This window comes from Camellia sinensis, chromosome 6 (genome assembly GCF_055761805.1).
Source record: "Camellia sinensis isolate YWXY chromosome 6, ASM5576180v1, whole genome shotgun sequence".
In the NCBI taxonomy this organism is placed as follows: domain Eukaryota; kingdom Viridiplantae; phylum Streptophyta; class Magnoliopsida; order Ericales; family Theaceae; genus Camellia; species Camellia sinensis.
The window spans coordinates 70,369,577-70,383,030 of NC_138966.1; the positions used below are offsets into that span (position 1 = coordinate 70,369,577).

The window sequence follows — 13,454 nt, forward strand, 5'->3', positions numbered from 1 at the left end:
TTCAATAAAATAAAAAAATAAAAAAATATATTTTGATTAAAAAGTTTTTGAATTGAGTTTTTAGTTTTGAGTTATATATTTGGTTATGAATTTTAAAAATAGTTTTTGAATTGAATTTGGAGTTATGTGGTTGCTTATGATTTGAGTGTGGAGTTGTGTTTTGAATTTAAAAAATTTACAAAAATGAAATAAAATATTTAAAATGAAAAATAAATTTTTCTTAAATGTTTTTAAATATTTAAAAGAAATAAATTTGAAAATTTTCAAAATACAACTCAAAATTCAAAAATTTAAAACTCAAAAATACAACTTAAAACTCTTTTCAAAACTCAAAATTCTTTTCAAAATTCAAAAACTCAAAAATATTTTCAAAACTCATAACCAAATAAATTTTTATTTTTTAAAAACTGAACTCACAACTCCACACTTAAAATCACAATTTCACATTTAAATCATAATTTTAAATTAAATTTTAAGTTGTGTGTTTGGTTACACATTTAAAAAAGAATTTTGAATTTTGATATTTTTTTTTTATATTAGAATTACAATTTCAAAAGAATTTGGTTATGAGGATTTTTATTAGAATTTTGAGGGGTGTGTTTGGCACCCAACAACGGCTATATCTTTTTATCCTCCTCTCTCCTCATTTGCGATTACGCTCTCTGAAAAGTTTTGGTTAGGGTTTCTCTCGCTCTCTCTAGAATGGACAGTGAGAACCCCTCCTCCTCCTCCACTTTCTTCACATTCCCAACCAATCCGCCTCCATTCCTCGCCTTCTTCGGCAACGGAACCCCCAATTCAACGTCCTCTCCGTTCTCTTCTCCCCAACGATAGATCCATCATCGTCCCCCGTCAAATTATGTGAATTCACCATGTCTCTCACTCCATAAACGTTGAAGATTCCCAAAACGGCTTCGAAGAAAGAGAGGTTTGAAGAGAAACCTGCACAGAGAAGAGAGGTGAGAAGCCATGGGAGGGCAGGGAAACCCTAGAGAGAGAAACAGAGAGGGGGAGAGAGAGAGAGGGGGGAATGGGGGAGGGGAGAGAGAGACGTTTAGGGGAAAAAAAATTTAAAAAAACGATTGGGAGGAAATCGCTTCTTCCTGCTGTGGCGGCATCCACCCGGATGGGGATTGGGAGGTCACGGAACATGTCCATTTTCGCCACAATTGACAAGGTTAGTAATTTTACATACATAATATGTGCTATATATTTACATATATACATATTAATTGTGCCAAATTTAGTTGTTTGAATTCTCAACTTGTATCTGTAGAATTTGTGTGAAATTCGTAAATTCCCAACTCTGAAATTGATTGCACTGTGGTTTCCTTTTCATTGATTCATTTATTTATTTTTCTTTTTTTCTTTGTGTCTGAAATTGATTGCACTCTGGTACTTTAATTTTTTTTTTTTTTTTTTTTTTTTTTTTTGGGAATCTTGAAACATTTATATGTTTTTCATCTCAAAAGAATGATATGCTATGATTCTTTGAACGTTTTGGCTCATACTTGGCTGTTGAAGCTGGGGAGATCTTTAATTGTGCTGTGCTTACAATACTAGGCAGCATAGCCATATCATTGTGTTATTACTGCTTTTTTATGCGGAGGAAATTATTTATTTCGAGGCCTTTCTAGTTATGATTTTCTTATTTTTTAGATTGTGCTTTGATTTTCTGCATACGAGAATGGATACTATGCCCTGTTACTTGTATGGGTTATGATGTGGGTAATTTCATCCAGCAGATGAGGAAAGCTTTTGATCTTTGTTTTTATTTTTGTCTAATTTGTGTTCACTTTGATAATTTTCTCTGTTGACCATCTTGATGTTTAAAGTGTTGTTGTTTCATAGTATTAGTTAAAATGACATGAATGAAAAATGTTGTCTTCTAGTATTATTGTGAACATTCGAAGGGTAGTTTTTGACTCGCTAAAATGAACCTATTAAATTCCACAAATAGGGTCTTGTACCATGTTAGAGTTGTGCCGGCTTTTGTGATTGATTTTTGTGAAAATAGAACTGCTCTTTAAAATGCCATTGTTAGTGAGCCCCTCTTTGATTCGCACCATTTTGAATTTTTTTTTTTTCTTTCTTTCTTTCTTTGTGTCTGAAGGCAGTTTGCAAGTATCTTTTATCTATGTCTTGTCTGTTTAATTATCAGTGTTAAGTATTTGAGAGCTTGTTTAGTACATGATGTACATCGAATTCTGTTCTTTTATTTTTTTAGCAAGAGAAAAAAAGCTCGATATATATATATATATATATATATTGCATGAGAAGAACAACATGCTTTGTCCTCTTTTTGATAACCAAGTCTATTTATTTCATCCATGAAAGCCATTGACTTCCATTCTTAAATGAATGATCAAGTTATGTTGGCTTTCATTAGTGGGAGTTTTCAGAGGCCAACTGTTAATGGTGGACTGTGGAAGCATATGTGCCTTTGTTACTGATCTGTCTGACGTAACTCATGCTGTATTTCCATTTGCATATGAAGTTGGCAACTAAGATGTAGTGACTTGTGACTCCTCCCTCATCCTTGTGTTGTTTCGTAAATAATCCCACATTTGGTACTGCAAAAGTTGCTCAGAATAGCTAATCCCACGTGACCCCTTTACCTACATATGAGGGATTATTTTGTCCTAGGGGTGGGACAGTTAAACCGGGGATAACTCTTTTGCATGTGAATGACTAAAATGCCTTTGCTTGGCTTACACATTCGGGGGTATCTTATCTGCCTAATCCAAACCGAAATCAAACATAGCCGGTGTAAAGTGGTGATTGTGCTCCTTTTTTTGGCACCTTTCTAATATATTTACTTGTCAAAAAAAAAAGGGAAGAAGAAAGAAATGGGCCGGAGTCTTCAGTGATTTGTTTTTGGTGATGCATCTAGGAGCACAACAGGAGAATCTTTAATGGAGGTGTAGTTTTTATTTTGGAGTCGAAACATTTGATATTGATCCCTTTTTTGGAATACTAATGTGTTATGTCTTGATATTTTGAAAATTTCCTGTGTCGGCATGTTCGTATCATGCGTAGTTTATGGGCAATAACATGATCTTTACTGGTTTAGATAGTCTAGTTCCTTGAGTTGTTGGAGCTTCTGTATAATGGTGGCCCTAATTTTGTAGGTATCTCTTTTGAAAATGAGACTTTAAACAGTATGGTTTCAAAGCTTGGTCATATATGGCAATAGTGGACCAGAGTGATGGTCTCTATATTCATTTTAGCAGGGGAATTAGACAACGCATTTGACATCAAAGTTTCTTTGAATCTATTTTATCTGCACAGAAATGAAAATTCTCTTTGCATGGAATTAGCTGAATGTCTTTGCTTTCTAGTACAATAAAGCTTGGTTGCAAAACCAAAATGCTGATATTCATAAAAGTAAACTTTTCATAAAAAACTGAAAACTGCTCGTAAAATGTTTGGGATGGTTATTATTATTATTATTTTGAATTTATTGTCGACAGCAATATAGTCTAAAAAGAACAAAAGGTTATTATTCTTTTAGCCTTATTGTTGAGTTTTTAGAACCCAAAAGCACATGCATAAAAAATTCTCGAATTTCTTTGAGAATAAGTAGATAAGGAGAAGAGGTGAACCAATATCAGAATAATTGGAAGATCTTTTGGAATATTAGTTTCTAATTGCTATGACCTTTATTTTGAATTGTTTTACTTGTGTTAAAATGTTGAGTTCATATGACAACGTTATATTTTGTCTATGATTATTTTATAGTACAAAAGAATATCAGCTTTGAAACTGTTCTAAGTGTGCTTTTGCTGTAATAGCGCTGTTGGAAATTATTTTAATATGCATTAATAAATCTTCTTCTGTGCTTCAAGTGTTCACCTGTCTTTCAAAGTTTTTTTTGCTATTTCCATTGCATTTGTGGCATGTTTACTAGATATTCCTTTTTCGGAGTCTTTTTAAATGTCGTGCTGCAACAAAATTTTGATCCTTGTGCATGATATTGCATTAGAAAGCATTGCAATTTTAGGCTATTTACCTTTGTGGAGATGTTTTTCTTCTTATTTTTGTATCGATTTTTAATTAAGAATTTGGATTATCTTCTTTATTTTTATTTTGTATATTCTTTTCAATGATGACCAAAATTCTTTCAAACCTGATAGTCTCTTGTACAAACTTTATGAGAAAACAGGATTTTATAACAATGGAAAAAGGAAATGACAATTGCAATTTCATTTTTAACATACGGTTCCCACCATACTTATAAAAGTAGCATGTGCAACCCTCTTCAAATTCTTTTGTCGACAGAATGTTCATTTTTTTGGATGTTGTACCAGTCTCAGTTACCATCCTTGTGCTATGTCTTGATAGTCTTCTTTTTTTAATCTTCTTTCCAAGAGGATGAAATAATAAATAAGCTGCGCATCTTTTGATTTGTCCTCTGAACTTTTTTTTGATAAATAATTTATCCTTTGAACTTTTCATCCTTGAGATCCCACTTATCTGCTAACTGGGGGTTGAAAAGTTGCATGGCCCATGGTTAGCCAAATTCTCCCCATGATTATTCTTAGATGGATGACAGTGGCATGAATATGCAAGTGGTTATTGGATTAGGAGTTGTTTCTGGATTTTATTTTTTGTTTTGTGGAGATGCATTTTCTTTCTGTGTTTTCTTACTTGTAGAGGATGCCTCATCCTTGCCTCTTTTTTGATCTATTCAATAAATTCTGTTTTTGCTGATCAAAAAAAAAAAAAAAAAAAAGTTTTGTCATTTGAATTCAGAGGTGGTTGATTGGTTTTGAATGGTATAATTTCTTCTTTTCCTGATGTTTATTGTTTTTTACTGTCCGAGGTGCATTCTTTACAGAAAGCTGTATAGGGTACAAGCTTCAGTTCACAAGTCAAGCTCACTTATAAATGGTGTAGAATTCAATTTATTTGATGAGCTTGCTAAGGCTTGGTTTGGCTTAGTAAGCCATGATTGCTTTGATGGTTTTATTTATATATTTAAGTCTTTATGTGGAATTTTATTTGTACCATTTAAGTAGGAAAAGATTGATGCTACTTTTTGCAGTGAAGCATTGTTGGAGGATAATTTAAGAGCAACCCACCACTTGCCTTGATGAGTTTGGATCATTAAATATTAAGCAAGCTGAGTCAGTTTATTATGCTAACTTGTGCTAGATGAAGGTGAAGGTTCCCACTTCATCTAGACTGCAAATGAGATGAAGCCGGCCAAGTACAAGGAGCTTGAGCTTGGTTCAGTAGCATAGGAGCTAGGCTCAATCTCAGCTTAGACTTGTTTTGACAAGTAAAATTCATACAAAGCCGGTTTTTGGAGATAAGCCACTACTAATTCGATATTTCCTGGAGACGTTTCTTTGATTGACTGGAGTGTAGCTTTTGATTCTCTCTTCTTCTTCTTTTTTTTTTTTTTTTTTTTTCACTTTTTATTTATTTTTTTACAAGATGTAGTTAAGAAGTTTAGCTTTTCTTTGGTTCTCTTTCTTTGGCTTCTTGCTTTGCACTTCAACTTTTCAATGAGAATCTTGAGGGTCCATTTGATTAAGTAAAAAATATGATGGAAAACAAAAGTGATAGATAGTGAAGTGAAAGAAAAGGTGAAAGGAAAATTTATTTTCTCATTTGCATTTGGTTTAATTTTTTGTGAGAAAGTTACAATAGTTGGCTACTTTAATGAGAGAAAAAAGTGACTCTATTTTTCTGTAAGAATCTAGAAGCAAAGTTGCCATTCTGGTGTGGGTTGTATAAGATATTTAACTTTGTTGTATTTTCCACCCTTCTCCTGCTAAACAAATACATGAAATTAAATAGTTGAATTTTTGTTCTCTTTCCCCATCTTCATCCTGTTCAAACTCAGTCTGAGTGATTGTTGTTTCTTCAGCAGTCACTTGCTTTGCTGACATCAACTGTTCGTTTGAAATTATTTTGCAGTTGTATCCTCCTAATGATTGGCTAGTGGGGTCATCCTTGCCCCCTAAATTCAGCCCAACCATTATTGAATCAACACTCAATGAGCTTACCCCAAACAATGTTAGGTGAGTTCATTGCTGCTCCGAGAAGCTCTAACTTACTATATTACTGATACATATGTTATGATTGACACTTCTTTCCCTTTATATATTTGTTTTGTCCAGGACGTACATTTAGTATCGATGATGCAAAATGTCCTTAATTTTGGCATTAGTAAATAGGCTAATGAAGTATCTGTTCAAAAACATGCTAATGAAGCATTTAGACTTCAGTTTACACAGAGCATACAAGATCACTCTGTGCATGCCTGCAATACTTGTTATACATTGCATGTTTGTTTTAGTTATTATTAGAGAGGTCCATTACATGCTATGAACAAATAACAGAGACGGGAGTTCACAGCTCAGATAAATAAATGATTGCATGTTGTTCTTATATACCTACTTTATTGAAAAGACGCATGAAAAATGCTTCATCTTCAGTTGGATCAGAAACTATCCGGAGAGTAATGTGACTAATAAAGTTTCTGATAGAATTGTTGTCTTTGCGAGTTAAATATCGTAAGTGTCAATATAGTCAATAATAAGACAATTTGTATGTCGCTGTGCATACAGGATCCAAATGCCATTGTTTCAAGTATACTCATAACATGTGGTTTGGCTGGCATAATATGAAAGCATGTTTAAGGTGAATGTTCATTTATTTCATCTAGAAATTTAGGATGCTAGGAACTATCCAGAAAGGATGGGAAAACTGAAATTTAGGCAATCAACAATGTCTTGCCCTGCTACTTGAAGGTTTGATTTCAGTAGAATATTCAAAAACTTGATTAACGCCTGCTAATTTGTCATTGGATTTTACGGTAATTATGGGTATTGTGAGTGCTCAATTCATCTTTCCCTCCTCTCCGTTTAGTACATAGCTAGTGTATTTACTGGTAAAACTTCATTAGTACACTTGCCCAAATGGAAGGTAATGATATTGAGGACATTTCTTTCACTTGGCAATTTTGATGTTGAATAGATGTTTAGACAATAATGAATACTTGTTGACTATGCTCTTATGTCCATTCTTGCCCAACAATTGTTGGGACACTTGCAAAAGTGTTCACCTTTATTGACTCAAGTGCGTGCAGTAGTCCAAGGGCATTACTCCTCCTTGTCAAAGAATTTTTATATGGTTATTATTTTAGGTTAAGTATGCTATATAAGTGAATTCACTTTCATTATTGTACATCACATTCCATCTCACATCGTCTAGGTAGGAGAAGTTCCTGGGCTATATAAATGAGTTCATATTCCTTCCAAGTAACAACATGCTTTAAACCCTTGAGGGCCTAGCTCAAAGTGAACAATTGTTATGATTTGAGATGGTGTTATAGTAGCAGAAGCTGTTAGAATATTTCCTTATTTAGATTAGATTGTGATTGTGATTGTGATTGATTGATTGTGATTCCTTAATCAGTCAGTCAATCAATCAATATAAAAGGTGATTCCTTAATCATTGCCTTAGGGCTTCCTTTTGTAATAGTTGATTGATTAATATAAAAGGTGATGATTTCATAATCATCACTCAAGCTTTGTATTCTCTTAAATTATATGGTAGCCAAAACCCTAAAAACCGCCACTCACACAGCCGCTACCACCAACCAGCCATCACCTATCACCACCCATCCTGTATCGCTGGTCCCTGAGTCTCTGTCAGAACCAACCAAGGTCCCATATAGCTGTTTCGACTTCAGCCGAATGCCCCTTTGGCCTAGTTGACCCTCGTGAGGGTTGTCCTAGCCTCTCTTTATGTATTTTGGCTCCTGTAGATGAGTGTTTGTGGGTTGCCCATCTTTTGTTGCCTCTGAGTCTCTGTGGGAACTAGCCAAGGTCCCACAGAGCTGTTTCGACTTCAGCCGAAGGCTCCTCTGGCCTAGTCGACCCTTGTGAGGGTTGTCCTAGCCTCTCTTTATGTATTTCGGCTCCTGTGGATGAGTGTTTGTGGGTTGTCCATCTTCTGTTGCCTCAAGTTTCTTTCCCTCTACCTATGTTACACGGACTCTTTGGAATTTCGAAGGTACCTGTGTCGAGACAACACAGGTACGGGTGCGGGATACGGCCGGGATACTGCTTCTTAGAAACGGATACGGCAGAAGAATCGAAAGAGAAGAGAGCAAGGAGAGAACCTGGCCTTCGGCTTCAATCGGTTGCAGATCATCGATCGATCTGTGAAGTTGATCGATCTGCGAAGCTTGATCTGCGAAGTCGATGTACTGTGCTTCGTCGTCTTCCCCTTTGATCTCGATCTCGGACTCTCTTCGTAGTCTTCCCCTTCCGTCGTCTCTGCGAAGTCATTGCTCTACCAACCAATTTTCTAGGTCTTCCCCTTCCGTCGTCTCTGCGAAGCTAACACAATTTTTATTTCTATAGGTCTTTGACTTTTCTTTTTAATATAATTTGAATTATATATAATATAAATTATATTAATATAATATTATTCATATTATATAATATTATTTATTCAAAAAAATATTATATAATATAATATATCATAAATAACATAACTTCTATGTCTAAAATTAAAATAATTTATTTTATCATATATAATATAATTTATTTTATGTCTAAAATAATGTTTATAATTTTTATTCATTATTTATTTGTTATTTTTTTAATAAAATTTGTTATTCCTTAAACTTTTTAAACTCATCTTCATATAATAAATATATTTAAAAATAACTATTTAACGTGTATCTCCGTATCCGTATCCTAATTTGGATCCGTATCCACGTATTTTTAATTTTTAATTTTAAAGTGTCCGACCCTTAGATGCACACCCGTACCCGATATCCGCACCCGAGTCCGTGTAACGTAGATTACTGTTAGGAATCTCTCTCTCTCTCTCTCTCTATTGATAAATACTATTAGGAATCTCTTTCTTTTATTTCTTGATTGATTTGCCGGAAGAATTTAGCTTATGGGTTGACGTATAGTTTGGCTTTTTTCCCTCTTATGTAATTTTTGCCCGGGATTTCTCCTTGTGTCTCGTTCTGGATTTTATCTACCGGGAAGAGGAAAATTCTCCTTCATTATTCCCCCTTGAGATACAACATGAACAAAATAAAGTTGGTTGTCTTAAGGCTGGTCATGTTGAATTCTCAAACTATTTAATCTTGGATTAGAAAACTTAGGCTGTCATTGATTTAGTAGTACTGGAGGGCCAACATCAATCATTATATTCTCCTATGTGTTGGAGGGCTAACAAGAATTTGAATCAAATGGAAATTGATTGGATGGGATTTTGGTGTGCTGAGAAGTTGATGTATAAATGCATAGGAGGACTAGCTCCAACCTTCAAAATCACAATTGAAGAAATAATACCTATTGGGAGCAAATATCAATCATTTTATTCCTCCTTTGTGTCTGCTTAGCAAAATCATAGAAGAAATAATAATACATATTGGGAGCAACTAGAATGGAAAGAACCCTCCTTGTGTGACTTGACTGCTTAGCAAAATCATAGAAGAAAAAATACATATGAAAGCAAGTCAAATCCAAACAAAAGTATAAAGAAAAATCTTAGCCACAACATATCCAATTTTTTATAGGAAAACTTTTGACTTGAAGGATAGCTAAGGGACAAGCTTGAAAGAAAAAATCTTCCATTGTATGAAAATTGTGAGTTTTCAATCAACTTTGTTTCCATCTATTAAAAAACTAAGATCTCGAGTGGAAGCAAACACCCAATCTCTAGGGATTTTCATGGCTCGAGCAGTGGCCAACGATTTTGCAAAGTCTAAGGTGGTTTTAACTTGGATTTTGGATGGGATTGGTCTTCAAGTCATCTCATTTATAAATACTCGTTCCATCCCCAACTGTTTGTCAATTTTCAGCATTCATGCCTTTTAGTAGGGTCAATAAATAATGTATTTTTTTCCCTACAAATTGAAAGAAAGAATAAATAAAAAAACATAGATGATTTTTTTGGGATGTTTGGAATAGTTAAAATGGACCAGCAATTTTGTAAGGGAGGAGAATTAAACTAGTTGTAACCAAAATAAATTTGTCAAATAAGAGAAGCGTCCATATTCGCTTGCACTATCAATAGATTAATATGCATTTTACATCACTTTAATACATTTCAAGTTTGTTTTGGTGATTTCCTAGTCAATGGTGGATCGCGTTTAATTTTTGGTGAATTCACAGAGTATCATGGATGCTTGATACTCTACCAACCATTCAGGAACAAACATCACCGATTTCTAGTGGTATAAGAAACACGCTAACAAGTTTTAGGATTCAACACCTAAGGCATATGAACTGGGTTAGGGTTGGGTTGTTTCTTTTTTTTTTTTCCCTTACTAATGGTGAATTGGTTGGCTACGGGGTCCTGTGGTTTTTGTCCATTTTGATTTTCTACAGGAAGAAGCAAAAAAGAAAAGAAAAAGGGAATCCTTTTGTGTGTCTAATTGATTATTATATTGATTGCAGAATTGATTGGCATAAAGCAAATGTGTACTGGTTTAATTGAATAAAATGAACAATTCATAATCTCTGTCATGTTATGTTATCAATCCTAAGCAAATTCTTTTCCATTTTGAGGGCTAAATCTCCTCTAGACCTTATTCAAGTGCCAAACAACATTTTAAGTGTGATGCATTAGCACTTTATCTGAATCACTAAATCTTTAGCATTGTCAAATTAATTTTTGATTTGAAATGTTACTTCAGTAGTCGTTTGACCAAAAGATGTGAAATAAAACCCTGTTTATAGATGAGGGCTTATAAGGGTTATATTTTAAGCCTGGCTAAGAAAGATTTATACAAGTCAACTAAAATTTGGGATATACGTAGATCATGGGATATACGTAGATTTATACGTAGATTTTGATCCCTAGGAATGGCACTGTATAGTTACCAAAAAGCATGACATTTTGCATTTCAACTGCAGGAAACTTTCACCAGAGTAAATGTTCCCATAGAGTGGCTGCGATGATTTTTTCCACGGCGAAGCATGGCTGGTATTAAGGGCGATACATGTTAGATTAGCACAATGTAAGAATGGAGTGTCCGTGTCGTGTCCGTGTCATGTCCCGTGTCCGTGTCCGTGCTACATTTTGCCTCTGTTAGATGGTGTGTTTTATGCCAAAGTTTGTGTTAAGAGTTGTTGGACTCCAGTTGCTGGTCTAGAGTGAGCAAGTGAGGATGTAGTTTAAGAAGTGTGTCCTTAATGCCTCTTTTGTTGTCTATGGAAGGAGAGGTATAGGACTTCATTTCAAGGAGTGAGGTGTTTGTGACCATGGAAGCATTTTTTTCCCTTCTTTTAAGCAGTTTATTTGTGTGGCCTATAGGGGTTTGCTGCAATCATTGGACTTTTTTGGTCAATTCTAAAGATATTTTTTGTGTGTCATTTTTGCTTCTCTGCATGTACTCCGGTTTGCACCCTGTTGAAGCTCTTTTGGATTTTTCTTATTTACAAAACTATGTATATTTTTTGTTGGCTCTTCATGAGACTCATTGCCTTTTACGATTTTCAATAAAAAATGATCTTCTTAAAGTTGTAGATTGTTGTTTATTCTTCCATCCTTGGTCCATGCAAGGTAATACGGGACATTGGGACGTATATCACCTAAGTATGCATCTCTAAAAGTTCCCAACATGGTTTATTCAACAGGGAATGATCTCACAAGGTTGGATCTTCCTGTTCAAATTAAACTACGTAAAAATGTTTTTACTTCTCTTGTCACCCTGTTCAAACTGCGTAAAAATGTTTTTACTACTCTTATCACTCCTTCCGTTTTTGAGAGACGCAACTAGTTGTTTTCTGAAAGTCAACATTGTAGATCCATTATAATTTGAATTGAGATTTTTTGGCATGGCAGTAAATGCAGTAGTTTTGACTATTAAGTTTCATACATTGTCAGTCTTGTACTCTTGTTATGTTCTTTCGAGGCTGGGATCAATATTTATGCAGTAGTTGTTATGTTCTTTCATACATTTGGGATCAATATTTATGCATCAAGTGGCATACCATGTCCATTGAAGGTATGCAAGGAACTAGTTATGTCCTAAGGCATAAACATTTTTTCATTAAAAGGAAGGCCATAAACATAAGAATAGTACGAATGTTGCTGCTAACTATAACATGTGTTTTGATTCATTCCAATATAGGAAGTGAATGCTTGGTAATAATGTATAAACTTGTTTCTAGATGATAGAATTTCCTGATCATTATCTTTGTTCGTTATTAATGGAGAGTAGAATTTCCTGGATTCATATGTTCGTTATTAATCTGTTACCCAATTATTTATTTTGCAGAAAGCAATCTGCAAGGACCCAACTGATTCAAAGGTTAGTATTGAACTACTCCTTTTCATGTATCATTTGTTAATGTGTTAATTTTTTTGGAACTTTTTTTTTTGAGTCTATAATCTATATTTTCTTTCTGAAGGCACTAGGGGAAGAAAAGGAGATAAAATATTGAATTTTATTTAATATATATTTATTTATTTTCTAAAAAATGGAGAGTTGTTTCAACAATGACGTAATAGTCATATAAGCACTGTTGACTGGAAGTTGTTTTCTCAGCCGTCAATAATATGAATCTTATGATTCCAACGTTTATTGTAATCCTTTTCCTACATCCTATGTTTGAGTTGTTAGTTGGATGATATGTGGTTGTACTCATTAATTGGGAGGGTCATGTCCTGTTGGAGTTCATGCTGCTGTAGTTGTGCAGACTGAAAGGCTAGCATTGTGTTTCATTCTTCAGGGAAAACAAATTTTTTTGCAATATGGTGTTTGTATTGGACATGAATGCCATTTTTCTTCTTCGTCTTCTTCTTTTATCAATGTGGTTGTGTTCAACACCATTTTGTAATGGATATTGACATGCCATTGTGTCCTTGATATGTGTTTCATGTTGCAATATTTATCACATTCTAACATCTCACGTACGTAGATGCCTAAACCTCTGGCCTAGGTTTAATTATAGACCAATAGGCATAGTCAAAATTTCATATGTGGTGGTGTAGTATGTTTGTTCCTTAGGATTGATTGACATTTGTCATAGATTGGATATATTGATGATTCTAGTTTCCTACAATCTATAATACACTATGCTGAATGTTTTCTTTTCTTCTGCTTTTCTTATATATCTGATGTAGGAAGTTCCACCGCTCGATGTACCAGAACTTTTGGCATATTTAGTTAGGCAATCTGAGCCATTCTTGGATCAAATTGGTGTTAGAAGAGGTAAGCAATTCTCTTGAGTTTTGATTTTGATCTTATAATGAAGTGATCAATAAAGGTATATATATATATATATATATATATATTTATATATAGAAATACACATAGTTTAGTTCCTATTAATGGGGTTCTAGGTACAGAGCTGACCTTTAATCATTATGTACAAAGTTGTTGCCTTGTATTCACACTCACTACTTCAAGGTTATTAGGCCTGCATTTAAAACCACTAAACCAATTGTCCCCTTTAAAG

General features: G+C 34.2%; 1 long non-coding RNA gene across 1 annotated transcript; it reads left to right on the top strand.

Annotated features, from left to right (window-relative positions):
* Positions 1-605: 605 nt before the first annotated feature.
* Positions 606-12,308, top strand: LOC145792691 (uncharacterized). Its single transcript, XR_014332435.1, has 3 exons — positions 606-1,177; positions 5,929-6,032; positions 12,272-12,308. It is a non-coding gene; the product is annotated as an uncharacterized LOC145792691 (long non-coding RNA).
* Positions 12,309-13,454: the final 1,146 nt, after the last annotated feature.